This window comes from Pteropus alecto, unplaced genomic scaffold, assembly GCF_000325575.1.
Source record: "Pteropus alecto unplaced genomic scaffold, ASM32557v1 scaffold71, whole genome shotgun sequence".
Taxonomy (NCBI): domain Eukaryota; kingdom Metazoa; phylum Chordata; class Mammalia; order Chiroptera; family Pteropodidae; genus Pteropus; species Pteropus alecto.
This window is the reverse complement of record NW_006433024.1, coordinates 19,847,669-19,864,232: the sequence shown is the minus strand read 5'-3', so window position 1 is coordinate 19,864,232 and position 16,564 is coordinate 19,847,669. Positions and strand designations below refer to the sequence as shown.

The following is a 16,564-nucleotide window of genomic DNA, read 5'->3' as shown; positions in this document are numbered from 1 at the left end:
TCTTAATGTCAAAGTGAGCACAGCGTCTTCTTTAGATACACTTCTTTTTTGTTATTGATTTGGATCCCTTCCTTCATGCTCCACTTTTTGATTTTTTAATAGAATAAGAAAGGTGCAGGAACATGTTAATTACAAATTAAAAGACTATACAAAAAGCCACTGGCTGAACTGAGAACAATCGTATGGATACAGATCACAGGATTACAGAGCACATATACTGAAGTCTTCCTTCCTCAATATACTAAAACAATAAAATGTTCAAAGCAATTTTTATATCACTATAGAGTGATACAGAAAAATTACATTTAGTTTTCTAGGATTTGTTTTTTTAAATGCTCAAGTACATTTAAATATAGTTTACAATATATTAAAGATATCTTACAAAATATACTTGGCAATAAAACAAATTTCTCTACCACAAATCATATTTGCTTATTACTCTATATAAGCTGGTTTCCTCGCTGTCTGTTCAAACACCATTATTGTTGTTATCACTCCAATGTTCAAGTTGCTTAAAATGCCCTCTTTCTCCCAGTCAAATTCTGCACATCTTTCAAGGTTCAACCTGAGTTTCCTCTCTTCAGTGAAAGCTTCCACGTGACTTCTCCTCGTCCTGGTGGCCTGAAGCACTTCTTTGAACGATATATCCTGACACCTGATTAAACTCTACCCTATCTCACCTGTAGTTAGTTGTCTCCCCAACTAGATTGTGGCCAGGCCACGGCCCTTTTCTCCATACCTCATAACTGCTAGTGCTGCTTTATGCACACAGCAGACATTCAAACAAAAAACATTTTAAAAATAAAAACAGCTTTATTCTTACTGTGATTATAAATATGTTACATGGTCATTATTTAAAAACTTGAACAACATAGAAAAGTGTGGGAAAAAACGTAAAATCCCAGCACTGAGAGAAAACCACTTATAACATTTTGGTCAGCCTCTTTCCAAACATATTTGTATGCATATAAACCTATACAGACATAAAAACGTATAACTTTATACATATGGTATTATAGCATCATGCTGTTCTGCAACTTAAGACAATAAATGTAGATTTTAACTGTCTGCCTAGAATTTTATCGCTTCCTTATTCACCATTTCTTCCTGAATTTAATTTTATTTTAAAAGTAGATATGTGCTTCCAAGGCATCACTGGTCAATTAGCATGACAAATAAAGTTTTGAACACTGGAATTATATATTTTTCAGACTACCAATTCTTTTGTCATCAGACCCACTGTGATTATAACATGGTTAAATTCATTTGTTCATATTTTTAAAAAGATTGGTCATCTAGTAAACATTTTTGTGGACTACCCATTAATCTTTGCATATTTTGTTACACATCTTTTGTGAAGTTTCGATCAGCTAATATATTCTTACATTCTTCCTGCACGTGACACGTGACATAGGTGGTGGTAAATGCTCTCTGGTATCAGTTCTATCTCATCTGCACAGCCTCTTAGCATTAAAATACTTAAAAATGATAGTGGTGATGGCAGAGCCTACTTTGTAAAATTTGTTCATGTAAAATCCATCAATATAGGGTTTTTGAGAAATGATCATTTAAAGCTCAAAAGGTCCTTTTTGGGCCCATGTATCTAGAAAAACAGCTTGCAAACCACAACGCTCCTTCTCATCAATCTCCATGCCAGATGAGAATTTCCAGAACTGTTTTTTAAATCAGGGCAAGAAGAAAAGAACAGGGTAGGGAATCCTTGGCTGCAACAGCCAGCCTCAAAGAATTCAGTGCTGGGAACAGCAGCCAACTGGGTGCGACTGACTGCACCCTTGCACCAAAGCCAGAGAACAAAGATGAAGGGCGAGGAAATTAAGGAGATTCTTGAAGTGACTTCCCAGGAGGAATCTCAGATCTGCCACACCCAGTCCCTTCATCTTAGTAAATAACTCAGCAAAACTGCAAATGGGCTTAGCTGAGTCCCTATGGGAACCTCTCCCACAGAGTGGGGGATTTCTTCCTATTGCTGCTACATGCAACTTCCTAAACCCACGCTTGCCTGCAGGGGAAGTGTATGCTCTCCCAAGTCACGGCATGTTTATTAGAAGATGAACAAACAAACAGCAAATAGCTCTTGGAGGGTTTTCCCTATTTCCTGGCAGCAGAAGGAGAGCAGCTGTTGTGTGGTTAAACTGGGGATTTGGTTTTTTTTAAAATACAGATTTTAAAGTTTCTAGTAGAAGCCCTACTTTCTGTCTATATCTGATGGTTAAATTGAAATTTCAACTGCTCCTTCTAAGACAGGCTGAATTATTGGAAATGGACTATGGATAAACGTGGCCCATCCAATCATCCAGCAGACATTTATTAACTTATTCACCCAGCATTTACTGAGCACCTACAACAAATCAAGGCACCAAATGAAGATTGAGAGATAAAACATGCTGTCTCAGCCCTCAAGGGAGCTAACAATGACACTTATAACAATAACAAAAGCAACTGGCATTGATGGAGCTGCTATTATGTGCCAAAATTACTAAATGCTTTAGTCCGTTATTTCATTTAGTTTTAATATCATTGAAGTGGTATACAATCTATATTCCCGATGAGAAAAGGCCTGGAAAAAGTAACCTGACCGTGACCACATAGCTATATCCAATAAAAAGGCCACCTGAACCTAGGGCCATTAACTTTAAAGTCTGTCTTTTTAATGCTTTCCATGGAACTTGATAGTACAAATTTACAATCTAGATGATGAGGTAAGAAAGTCATAGAAATTGATTGATTCTTAACTCCATGCAATATATCTTATGAAAGAAATTATATTTGCTAATAACAATATAAAGTATGATAAATAAGTAGCATGAGAGATAACTTTTGAATTGAGGTAAGTGAGGGCAAGGAGAGGAGAAAGTGGGAATCACATGGACTTTTAGAAGATGTAGCACTTGAGCTGGGTCTGTAGCAGTCCCCAACCTTTTTGGCACCAGGAACCGGTGCTCCTACGAGAATCTAATGCCTGGTGATCTGAGGTGGAGCTGAGGCGGTGATGCTAGTGCTGGGGAGCGGCTGCCAATACAGATGAAGCTTAGCTTGCCCTCCCGCCGCTCACCTCCCGCTGTGCGGCCCGGTTCCTAAACGGGCCACTGGACAGGCACTGGTCCGCGATCCAAGGGATGGGGACCCGATGCGCAGGAATGTGAAAACATTCTACACAGATAGAAAAACATAAAGGAAGGTGTGCGAGGGGAAAAGCTTAAGGAGTGTTTGGGGGTAAGTGAGGGTCTTTGCGGCGAGAATGTAGGCTGAGTAGGGGAGCAGGGGTTGGAAAAGCTGGGTTAGATCATGAGTGGCCTAAAATGCAAGGTAATGGAATCCATATTTCATTAGTAGGCAAAACAGAACCAGGGGTGACAAGCCCAGGCCTGTGCTTTACAGAATTATATTTAGAAAAGGTCCCACAGTAGTTCTCAAGCTTCAGTGTGTATCAGAATCACCTGCAGAGCTTTTAAAATGCATGGGCCCCACAAAAAGTTGCAGAGCAACAGGAACTCTCATAAACTGCGGTTAAATGTGGAAAATGATACAATCACTATGGAAATCTGGGAATATGTGCTAAAGCTGAACACGTACATTCCCAGCAATTCTACTCGTAAGCACACACCTAAGAGAAATCTATACACCAAGAGACATATAAAAGTATGTTTATAGCAACAATGTTTTTGCTAGCCCCAAACTGAAAACAACCCAAATGTCACCTACTGAAAAATGAATAAATAAACTGTGGTTTCACATAAAATGGGATTCTGTACAACAATGAAGAAGAACAAACTGTAGCTAAACCCAACAACAAACCAGAAATATAATGTGAGCAAAAGCCAGATCCCAAAGAGTACATGCTCTATGGTTCGGGCTCTGTGAAGTTCAAAATCAGGAACATCTAGTTTATGGTGATAAAAGTTAGACTAGTGGTTATCGAAGAGGGGATTAATGACTGGAAGGGCGCCTGGGAGAGGAGGCATCTGGGGTGCTGGTGATGTTCTCTGTCTTTATCTGGATAGACATTAAATGAGAATATTTATTTTGCAGGAATTCATTGAGCTGTATGTTTATTATTTTGCACATTTCTCTACATATGCTATACTGCAATAAAAAATGTTTTACTTAAAACATTTCAAAAAAATTGAGGAGGCCCTAAACTGAAAGATTCTGATTAAATTGGTCTGATTAAACAGTCTAATTGGCCTGGCATTAGTATTTTTTTTAAGTTCCCTAAGTGAACCAGAGTTGAAAGCCTCTGAAGCAAAGCAAGGAGGAGCAAAGAAAAAAAGTTAAGTTATTCAATGTTTCCCACATATGAACGATAATAAGAATCACCTGAAATGTTTGTTAAAAAATAAATTTCCAGGTCCCTTCCATTCCATGCTGACTCTCATTCAGTAGATTGGAGAAGGGATCAAGGAATCTGTCTTTTTGACTATCTCTCTGATACGTTTAATTTGAGGTCTAAATTAGGGTCAGGTGGTGGCAGTAGGAATGACGGGTAGGTTGTGCCAAGCAAAATAAAACTGGAAAAGATTAAATTTTCAACACTACTTATACTTGCTTTTATATACTTCCAGCTTAAAACCCACCAAAACAACCAAATTTGGGAATGGTTTATTAAATTGACATCTTTAACTTAAGGTGGCTTTATTGTGATTCATAGTGTGTAAACTTTAGTTTTGTCATTTACTTTTGTTTCCAAGAGAATCATGACAGCAAGAGATTTCTGAAGCCTAAGAGATAACATTCTGTTTTCTGGTAAATCTACTTTAGAAAATAGGTTTAATAACATCTCATGGTAAAGTCTCACTTAGCCTAACTTTAAAAAAAATCTTGGTTGTATTTTCAAAGAACTTTCAAACTCTCTTATTATGTCCTTCAAAACATGACATATGCAATAAAGGAAGTAGTATACTCCCCTCGGTAATAAGAATCATGATTTTAAAATTTTAAATAAAAGATGAAATAACTTTATTTTCTCTTAAAGACACGTAAAATGGAACTTAAAATTAAAGAACTTGAAAAAAATTAAAGAACTTACAGCTACCTTTCTTCCAAGTGTAAAACAATGAAAGAAGATGTAAAATTACAGACGAGTGCAACACATTCTTCTGTTAACTACTTTGATTACATTTTAGACTAGGAAATTATAAACTGATCTTAGATATTAAATGACATAAAACATATTTATGTTTATCTAGTAACAGGCCAATAGCACTTGGTGCTAACAGCAAGAGCACCTGACTGAGAGTCAGAAGATATGAATTTATCGGCTAGTTGGGAGACCTAGGGCCTCAGTTTTATAGTATCTATACAAAGGGTTAAGGGTTGAAGAACATCAGCAGCTTTCAAACCAGAAGCCTAGAATTTTTCAGAGACATTTATAAGGCTCTATAAATGTTTAATTTTAATATTTTTCTTATTAAAAACATCCCTTTACTTAAAATTTATAAGAAAATGCACACCAAAATGTTACACAGTAAATGATAATATATTGATACTATCAACCTGTGCTCTCAGGTTAACCCACTGTGTAGTTTCTCCTGCTCCACAAATATATATAAATAAAGTCTTTAAATTCTACTGGGTGAGAGTACAAATGTTATCAAACTTTCTTTTTACTTGTTTCTATATGATGTGGTTATGGAACCAAATAAAATAGAGTTATTATTTTATAAAATGGTTGATAATTATAAAACAGAAGTCTTTAAATGTTAAGATACTAACAAATAAAACGGTAAAAATGTAGTTGTTTTTGTACTGGGACTGGAAAAGCGATGGCAGGAAATATTTATAGTGTAGTGGATCACGTAAAAGACAAGGGCTTAAAATGTCATCTGATGTGTAGATAAGCACTAGCAGTTAAAATTATGCAAGCATATTTCAAAACACTATTCGATAATTTTATACAAGTTGATACAGACTATAGATTTTATTAGGATGATGCTTTTAATATTTTTTTAATTTTTTAATTTTTTAAAAAAATTAAATCCACATGTATTTGCACAGTATGTCTTCGGGGTTGGGTCACATTCAGCTTGGCTAGGCATACATATTTTAGGTCATACCTCCTACTCTCAAACATTTTTTCTTCTGTAATTTAATACTGCAGAGACAAAGCTTTTCCCCTTTGGTAGATAAAAAGTTTTTTGTTTTTGTTAAATTGTCTCTTAGTGTCTGTTTTAGTTGTAGTGAATGCTTGCAGGATCTCCCTTTATTTTTATTTATTTTTATTTTTTATTTTTTTAATTAACTTTATTGGGTTAACATTGGTTAATACAATTATATAATTTCTAGGTGTATATTATAGTTTGACATCTATATAAGGATGACGCTTTTAAACTGCAGTATTTTCTGAGTTACTTGCAGAGATGTCAGTAGTGATACTAGAACTTATTCTTTTATTAAAATTTTCTGACATAAGGCAATTGTCAGAACAATAGAACAACTCATATATGATGTTATAAGATACATTTATTTTTCTTCAAATGATAAGGTTTTTAAACTAGCTGAGAAAATCATTCATTGATTTCTCCAAAGTGACTATTCAACAATTAGGAATGTGAGCAATTGTCAGGTACATTAGTAACTCAGCTTTAATATAAAAATTTACTATCGTTCCTTTTTTGAATATTTGAATCAATGTAACTTAAAAAAGTAACTGTATGTCAAGATGCTAAAAACAAATTTATAAGCATTTGCAGCTACTTATCTGTGTGAATCACAATTTTCTTGACACACTTTTATCTTAAAGCCAAATGCTAAAAAGCTTTTCCTCTCCATCAGGAACAAGACAAGGATGCCTACTTTTGCCACTTCTATACAACATAGTACAGGAAGTTCTAACTAGAGCAATTAGGCAAGAAAAATAAATAAAAGGCATCCAAATTAGAAAGAAAAAGGTAAAACTATCTTTATTTAAAAACAACATGATCTTCTATGTAAAAACCCCTAAAGATTACACACACATACACATACAAACTGTTACAGCTAATGAATGAATTCTATAAAGATGCAAGATACAAAATCAATGTACAAAAATCAATTACATTTCTATAAACTAGCAATGAAAAATGTGAAAAAGAAATGAAGAAAAACAGTCTCGTTTACAATAGCATAAAGAGAATAAAAAGATACATTTATTAACCAAGGAGGTGGAAGACGTACACTGAAAACAACAAAATATTGCTGAATGAAAGAAGACCTAAATAAATGGAAAGACATCCGATGTGTGTGGTTAGGAAGACTTCACATTGGGAAGATGTCAATACTACCCAAAGCAATCTACAGATCCAACACAATCTCTACCAAAATTCTCGCATACTTTTTCACAGAATTAGAATGGCTAATCCTCAAATTCATAAGGAATTGCAAGGGGTCTCAAATAGCTAGGACAATATTGAAAAAGAATAAAGTTGGAGGACTCAAACTTCTCCACTTTGAAATTTAATACAAAGCCACAGTAACTAAACAGTATGGTACTGGCATAAAGATAGACATATGGACTGCTGGAATAGAATAGAGAGCCCAGAAATAAATGCTCACATGTATGCTCAACTGATTTTCAAAACGAGTGCCAAAGGTACTATTCATTGGGGAAAGGACTGTCCAATAAGTCTTGACAACAAGTGGTTCTGGGAAAACTGGATATTCACATGCAAAAGAAAGAAGTTGGACCCTTACCTTACACCTTATACAAAAATTAACTCAAATTAGATCAAAGACCTAAACTTTGGAGCTAAAACTATAAAACTCAGATGAAAACACTCTAATGTCTTCGTGATGTTAGATTTGGCAATGATTTCATAGATATGACACCCAAAGCACAAAGAAGAAAAGAAAAAATAGATAAATTGAACTTCATGAAAATTAAGACCTTTTGTGCATCAAAAGATACTATCAAAGAACAAGATGATAACCTACAGAATGAGAGAAATATATGCAAATCATATATCTAATAAGGGATTCATATCCATAATATATAAAGAACTCAAACAACAACAACAACAAACAATGTAATCCAAAAATGGGCAAAGGACTTAAATAGACATTCCAAAGAAGATACACGAATGGCCAACAAGCACATAAAAAGATGTTCAACATCATTAGTCATTAGGGAAATGCAAATCAAAACCACAATGAGATACCACTTCATATCCATCTGGATGCCTATTATCACAACAGGAAATAGCAAGTGTTGGTAAGGATCCAGAGAAAGTGGAACTCTTATGAATTAGTGAGAATGGAAAACAGTGCAAGCATTGTGGAAAATATGGCAATTTCTTAAAAAATTAAACATAGAATCATCATATAATCCAGAAATTCCACTCCTAAGTGTATACCTAAGAATCAAAGACAGGCAGTCAAACAGATACTCGTATATTCATGTTCATAGCAGTGGTATTCACAATAGCCAAAAAGGTAGAAACAACCCAAGTGTTTATTGACAGATGAATGGATAAACAAAATATGATATACACACACAAAGGAATATTATTCAGCCATAGAAAGGAATGAAATTCTACAACATAGATAAATTGTGAAAACATCATGCTTAGTGAAATAAGTCAGACACAAAATGACAAATATTGTTATGATTTCATTTATATGAAGTACTTATAATAGTCAAATATATAGAGTCAGAAAGTAAAACATTGGTTATTAGGAGATGGAAAGGGGAGAATAGGGAGTTATTTTTTAACGAGTAAAATGTTTCAGTTTGGGAAGAAAAAAGGGAAATGGATGGTGGCAATGGTTGCATAACAATGTGAATATTGTTACTGCCACTGAACTATACATTTAAAAATGGTTAAAATGGTAAATTTTATGTTATTTATATGTTGCCATCAAAAAAGATTTCTCAGTTTAAAAAGTGGTTAGAATGGTAAATTTTATGTTGTGTATATTTTACCACAATAAAGAGGAAACTATATATATTAAAAAATCCCTAGACCTAGTTTCAAGACTAGATGACTTCTAAGATCCCTTCTAATTCTAAAATTTTTTGAGACATCATGATAACAAGGAGAAAAGAAAAATAGAATCTAGTTGAAAATAAGCTCCTGACTCCACGTTCTGAATTAAGAGTATAACTCTACCTTTCAAGTGATTACAAATGGACCAAGAAGTTCTAGCAATGGTAGCAAACTCAGATGCCTACAGAGGCCAGGCAGGAAACACAAGCAGATGAAGCAAGGCAGCTGGGGATGCTGGTGAATCTGAGGCCATACGCCCTGTTTGAAGGGAGCAGCTGCACTTCTGCCCTGGTGAACTGGCTGGCTCCCTGCTGGAATGTGGGCATGGTTTTGGGAGGATTTTCCATTTTTTAGTGAAACTGAATTATAATTTTTGTTAAATGTTGACATCTATTTTTTAAAAATTATATTTAACGTTGCAAGCCAAAGAAAACATAACTGCAGACCACAGCACATGTAGTCGGCTGACTGCTAGCTTATAATTCTATTTCATAGCATAAAGGATGGATCCAGAATACAAAAGAAGGAAAGGAGGTAATTCTAGTCAGATCCTCACCAATGTTTAAAGTCAATATACAGATAGTGATCTAAATCTTTCTAATCCTTGTTTGGAAGCGCCAGTGGGTACTAAATATTTCAGTTAGGTATCATTTAATACAGTATAGCTTTAGAGGGACCTTTTTAGTACAGCACTTTGAACATGAAGTTCAAACATGCAAGTGCCTTGTACATAGTAGGTGGTCAATAAGTGGCTTAATTACTATTTTAAATCATGGCTCCTATACAATTTGAAAAGCAGATTTTCAAAACCAACACTACCCTCTAACAAAAGAGATGATAATATAATCCATTCAACAATTTATCCTCTGTATAGTGACTGGGAAATGGTAAGCCTTCATATTAAATGATAAAAAAATTATTTATGTATTTAGGCACAAAAAATATAGTTATTGGCATAATAAACAAGGTTCTTGTCCTCATAAAGCTTACAATTTAATAAGGGAGATGGACATTAAGAGTCATCCAAAAGTAGTCGGAAACTATAATAAATATGACTAAAGATTATAGGATGATTTGAAATAGAATAACGAAAGGATCTAATTCAGATGAGAAAGGGAGTCACAGAGAAGGCTCATTTAAGGAGCTGACCTTTAAACCAAGACCTAAAAGGATAAAGAAAGAGAGGTTAGCAACCTCAGGGGATTGTGTATGGAGCATGAGGAGGGTTGAGTGGGAGAAGAGGTGGTGACAAAAGCATTCCAGGAATGCTTGTGTGACATGTGTGACAGACACAAATAACTGAAATCGTAAGGGAAAATTAAAGAGAAGGAAAGATTAAACTTATTGGAGGTAGAGAGATGAAAAATTTGAGGGGACATCAGATGACAATGTTCTTCCTGGAGAAAAGATCCTGAGGGAGGAAGTAAACTGAAAAGAATTTTTTTTTTTTAAAATTAGGAACTGAGAAGAAATAAGTGAAATGGGAGATAGAAAACAGGAATTTGAGGTTGAAGAATTTGGGGAAAATGAGGAGAGAGGTCAAGCACTGATGGGAGCCGGTGAAGGTAACTGGCCAAAGGAAACCATAGGAGTGAAGAGATTTCATGGAAGATCGTTGTTTGTTTAAAAAATACAAAAGTAACAAGTACTCTTTAATATTTCAAACAAGACAGGCACCCCACTCCTGAAGTAAGGACTGTTTAATCCTCACAGAATGGTTTTTAAGGGTGAGGATAACGATTAGTGACAAGCAAAATCAAGTGGAAGTTTGAGGCAATTACAGAGAAATCAGACCAAAAGCTTTTGGCACTGTCTGCATTTTCGCTTGAGATCACTTCTCCCACTAGAATGTTAAATATTTTAGGAAATGGTAAGTTTTTATCATATGATCACATAGACCCACTGCACTTCCCTGATTCCTAGAATATGAGCTCCTTTTATAAAAACAGGGATCTTTTTCAAATCTCAGATTATTAGACTACATCTCTTTAAGAGCAGGAATTTCTGCCTCTTCCACACACTGCTTTATTACTAGCAATTGTTTGTTGAATGATGAATATACCTAGACTATGAAGACAAAACCACAGTGAATTCAGAGTAAAACATAAAAGGTAAAAAAAAAAAAGGGGGGGGGAGGAAAAAAAAGGGATGAAATTGGCATTCATTCTTTAGATTTTTATTTTAAATATTAATTTCATTTCATGAATTCCATGCCTGAGGAGAAATAGAGAAAGAAAGCATGCTCTCCAAATTATATTAATATTGATAGTTTTTTTTTTAAATTTTGTATTAGTTTCAGTTATATAGCACAACGGTTAGACATTGATATACTTTACAAAGTACTCCCCCCAATTATTCTGGTACCCACCTGGCACTATACATAGTTATTACAATATTATTGACTATATTCCCTATGCTGTACTCCCCAACTCCATGACTGTTTTGGAACTACTAATTTGTACTTCTTTATCCCGTCACCTTTTTCACCCTGCCCCTCAGCTCCTCTCCAGTCTGGCAATCACCAGTTTGTTCTCTGTATCTGCGAGTCTGTTTTCGTTTTGTTTATTCCTTTATTTTGTTCCTTAGAATCAGCAAGTCCTGTCAAATCACCTCCTTAAATAGCTCTTCATCTCCATACCACTTCCTGTTCTATTGTAATCAGCTCCTAACTGGTCTTTGTCTTCAGCCTTACTACCTGCCTTCCATTCTATTTTCCATACTTTTGTCATTGCCATATTGAAAATACCACATGAATTGATAAGGTCCTACTGATTGATTGACTTTGAGGTTTCCTTCTTACATGATAAGTACCATCAGCCAAAATGAACGTAGTGTTTCCCAAAGGAACCTTGTTTTACATCATCATACTTTCAAAAATCTCGTTTTGTTTTTAGAACGTAGTCCTTATTTATTTAACAGCTTTCACTATTCCAAGATCTATCCCAACTGCTTTTGCTCCTTTATAGGCTTCCCCAACTTCTGCACGAAGAACTATTTCTGCCCTTGTGCTATCATTGAATCTTATATATGGTTCTAATAATCACTTATACTCTGTGGAAACTCTGTTTCTTCTCCTGGAATGTGAGCTCCTTAAGGGCAAATTGCCATTTACTCATTCATATTTCAAGCATCTCATACACCATCTGATGGAGAACGCATTAAAAAAACTAGGACTCTCTCTAGTCAGCTTTCTGCCTTCATTGGCATTGGCTTTTTCACTTATTAGGTGTATGACCTAAAACAAGTTATTTAACTTCTAAATCTTGGTTTAATTTCCTACACAAAAAAAGATAATAAAACTATTTACCTACCACACAGGACTGTTGAGAAGAAAAATGGGATAATCTACATAGGAAGCATTGCAACATCAATGGCTATTATCACCATTATTTTCAGTTGATACTGTATTTTTTATGTTTAGAAATTCTATTTGGATTTTTAAACATCTTCCATTGATCTCCTAATCAGATTCATGTATTCCTTTACATATTTGATCATATTTATATGATTTAAAATAACTGTTTAATGATCCCTGTTAGCTAATTTTATTAGCTCTGGGTCTGTGCTTCTATTGATTGATTTTTCTCCTGGTTATGGGTCATATCTTCCTGCTTTTTTAAATATCTAGTAATTTTTAATTGGATGCCAGACTTAGTGAATTTCAAGTGCTGCATTTTATTGAATTCCTTTAAAAAGTATTAATTTTGTTTGGTTATACAGTTAAGTTTTATGCAGATCAGTTTAATCCTTTTTGCTTTAAAGCTGCTGAGGACTCTATCCAGTATCGGTGCCAGTGTATTTTGAGGTTTCTCCACTCTAGCTGGTAGAAATGTGAACTACCCCTAGCCCTGTGTATACTCCAGGAACTGTTAGCCTACTGTTCTCTGGTGGTTCTTTTTCCATCCTACACATGTGCAGAATTTGTAACCAGACTCAGATATCTGCTTATAACTCTCCAGAGCTTACTGAGCAACTCCTCTCTGGTACTCTGCTCTGCAAATTCTGGCCCCCTTGGTCTCTCTAAACCCCAGTCTCAACTCAACTCCTCAATAGTCAAAGACTGCCAGGCTCTTTGACGATCTTCTTTCCTGTACTGTTGATTGGCAGCTGCTTCTCAGGGACCACATCCCTGCACTGACTTGTCCAATGACTGAAGCAGATTTTCTAGTTGTTTATGGCTGAAGGACAATTTCCTTAGTAGGTACTTCTTCATGGACAGAACAGAAAGTACCTATCATTATGTTATTAAATGAAATACATATATTCATTGGTAAAAGCACAAAGCTCGAAATTAAATTCTAATGAACTGTGAAAATAAATGGTGGAATAAAGCTCTTCTGAGCCAATATCCCTAAACAGAAGTGAAGATTTACTTCAAGGAAATGTCAGTCTTTGCCAGACTTGGAAAATTCAGATTAATCTTTTTACACTGAAAGAAATACCAAAGTGAGAAATTGAGTTTTAAAGGCTTATTGCCTTTGAATAGATCTTTTTGCTTCTAAGAATCTAAAGTTACCTAGATAGCAAGAGGTTCACTGTAGTCTTCATGAGGTCATTTGAAATTCAGACACTGGCACTAGCACCATTCAATACTCAGATATGCAGAAATGACAGTGCATTTCTGTACTTGTTTAAAACGGATGAACTATTTCTTGCCAGAAGGGATCAGGTTCTTAGTTTTCTACAGGTGGCTTCATATTGATATATTGTTATGCTGAAACTCTGCTCTTCTTTTCCTACCTCCCAAAAGAGTTACTTTCCTCTTGATAATGTTAAAATATGTACATGATGTTCTAAGGAAGTTATCTGCAGGAGAATAACATAGTAGCAGCTCCATTGAATAGGAGTACGTACTTGGCATTCTAACTAAAAAAAAAAGTGGGGGGGCTTAAAAGATCCTTTCTTTTGGAACCTTGCTTTTGAATGTTTTTGCTCAGTTTGGATTAAAATTGGGGACTGACACATTCTGGGACTGAGAGATAGTCTAAGGTTTCCTGGAAGAAACTGAGAATATATTAAAACTATTTTAATATATTTTAAAGATTTTAGGATCACCTACATACAAACGTTGCATTTGGTCTTTAAGAAATCAGAGGCTGTCTGATTAAGATGCATAGCAATAAATATCTAGCATAAAATCTAGGTCTTGTTTATGGCACAGGGAAAACAGAGAACTTGGAGGTGGCTCTCTTTCAGCAGCTGGATGAATCACTGGCAGCTATTATAAGATAAAGAAACCTACATCTGCTTGGAGTCCAAATGCTATATAGATCCCTTGTGAAAGTAAATAAACTCTTGAAGAGGCCTCACCCTTAAATCAGGAAAATAACTAAGGCTATTTAAAGACTATTTTCCATAGTTATCTCCGTGTGCTATTTCACAGAAACCAGCTCTAGCTGTATGCATCATTCTTCAATACAGGGAGAATTCAATATTTGCTGATTGATTAAGGAACTGGGAAAGGACTGGGAAAGATAGGTTCTGATGAAATAGTACAAACTTCACCTATACATTCACGGCTCCCAGTTTTGTTTATGTAGAGACCAATGGGTTAGTTTTTCTGAGGTAGTTCACTTAAAATAGGGTCACATTAATTTTCACCCACTAGTACATATATTCTATAAAGGAGGTGATGCTATTCTCAGTACACTAAGTACTTCTTGCACAAAAGTGTAACTGAGGTGATCTCTAGAGTTCATGTCACAGAAGCTGTGTGTGACGAGTAGAAATAGTAGAAACAGCGCATTAGCAAATTAATAAATCTGAGTTCTATTTCCAACTTTGTTACTAATCCACTGTGCAACTGTGTAAGCTACAGTTTATTTATAAAATGGGCACAATAATACCTACTTTACCTACTTCGTAGGATAGTAGAAATATCTAATAAGATACTACATAGAAGTTTTAGGTAAAAAGTTTCAGTAGCTATATGTAAAGTAGCAGTAGCATCCATTATAGCAGGATGGGGGAATCTTACAAATTCAACAAAAGCAGAGTGTGGACCTGTTCACTTAGTCTAACCCCAGTGTCAGGCACATGGTAAGTATACCAAAAATATCTGTTGAATGAATAAGGAAATAGTTTAGGCCTGCCTCTGCTTTAAGTTAGGATCGCTAAAGAAATTGTCTTAAAGGTATTCAACACTGATTTGGAATAACACATAATATGAAGGTGGGACTATGAACAGGCCCTTGAAAACAGGGGTGAACAAAGGTTTTGCTGAAGAAGTTATAAATCTGAAAATTTTGGAGCAATTTAATCTATTTTAATATTCTGAACGTAAGAATCTAATGCCATTTTTAAAAAGAAGCTCTCGATGGGCATCTTTTGCCCTTCATCTCATCAAGATAAAGTCTCAATAAATACATTTTCAGTCAGTGGTTTCCTTAATATTTTCCTTAGAATATAATCAGAATATGTCAAACTAACAGTCTGTAAGTGTAAAAATGACTTGCATTTTCCAGTGCACATAGCTCTTCTCTCAAGAATTTTTAAGGTGAAATGAAAAACTTACTTTAGTAAACTTTATTCTACTTCCCCAAATCTATATTTCTAGAACCTGAACTATATTTCCTAATGCTAAATGAAGCTTTTTAACTGTGTCCCAAAGAAATATCGACTTTTTGAAAACTTAACATATCGTATTATTCACATTAGCCAAAAGGTGGAAGAAATCCAAGTGTCCATCAACAGATGAATAAATAAATAAAATGTATACACATACAATGGAATATTATTTAGCCTTAAAAAGGAAAGAAATGAACACCTGCACAACATGCATTAACTCTGAGGATATGATGTTAAATGAAGTAAGTCATTTATAAAATGATAAAAATTATATGATTCCACTAATATGAGATACCTAGAATAGTCCAATTCATAGAAGCAGAAGGTAGAACAGTGGCTGCCAGGGGCCAGGGGAAGAGAATGAAAAGTTAATGTTTAATGGATGCAGAGTTTCAGTTTAGAAAGATGAAAAAGTTCCAGAGATGAGTGGTAGGGATGGTTTCAGAACAATGTGAGTGTACTTAATACTACAGAACTGGATGCTTACCTGGGAATTTATCACTTGTATTTTCACTCACCTTATGTGATAAACTAAATCACCAAATCCCTTCCATGTCCAGGGATGCTGCCCTAGCTTTGGCTCTTGTTATCTCACCTCAACTGCAAGTCTCCTAACTATGCTCCCTGCCCCTAGTTGTGCCCTCTAAGCCATTTCCACACTATCTTTTGAATGCTCTTTCTAGAACGCAGATATCATCACACCACTCTTCTGTCTAAAATCCTTCAAATAGTACCTACAGAATAAAATCCAACTTCTTTTTTATGGCAAAAATGGTACTTCAGGACCTGACTCTTTTATTCCATTACAGGCTCATCTCCCCTCACCTCCTTTGCAAAAACTCTAGCCATTCTGATCTTCTCAGTTCCTTAAATATTCCTGGTTCTTTTATGTTTCTACACCACAGCACAGGCTCTACCTAGAATGCCCTTCTCTCCTTTATCCATGTGGATAATGCCTACTCTTCCTCCCAACTTAGATCAGGCCAGTTCTCAGGAGAATCTTCTCTCATCCACTC

General features: G+C 35.2%; 1 protein-coding gene across 3 annotated transcripts in view; it reads right to left on the bottom strand.

The window, feature by feature from the left end:
* CUNH11orf49 (chromosome unknown C11orf49 homolog) overlaps positions 1-16,564 on the bottom strand; it is a 140,341-nt gene that overhangs the window by 66,540 nt on the left and 57,237 nt on the right. The window lies entirely within an intron of this gene.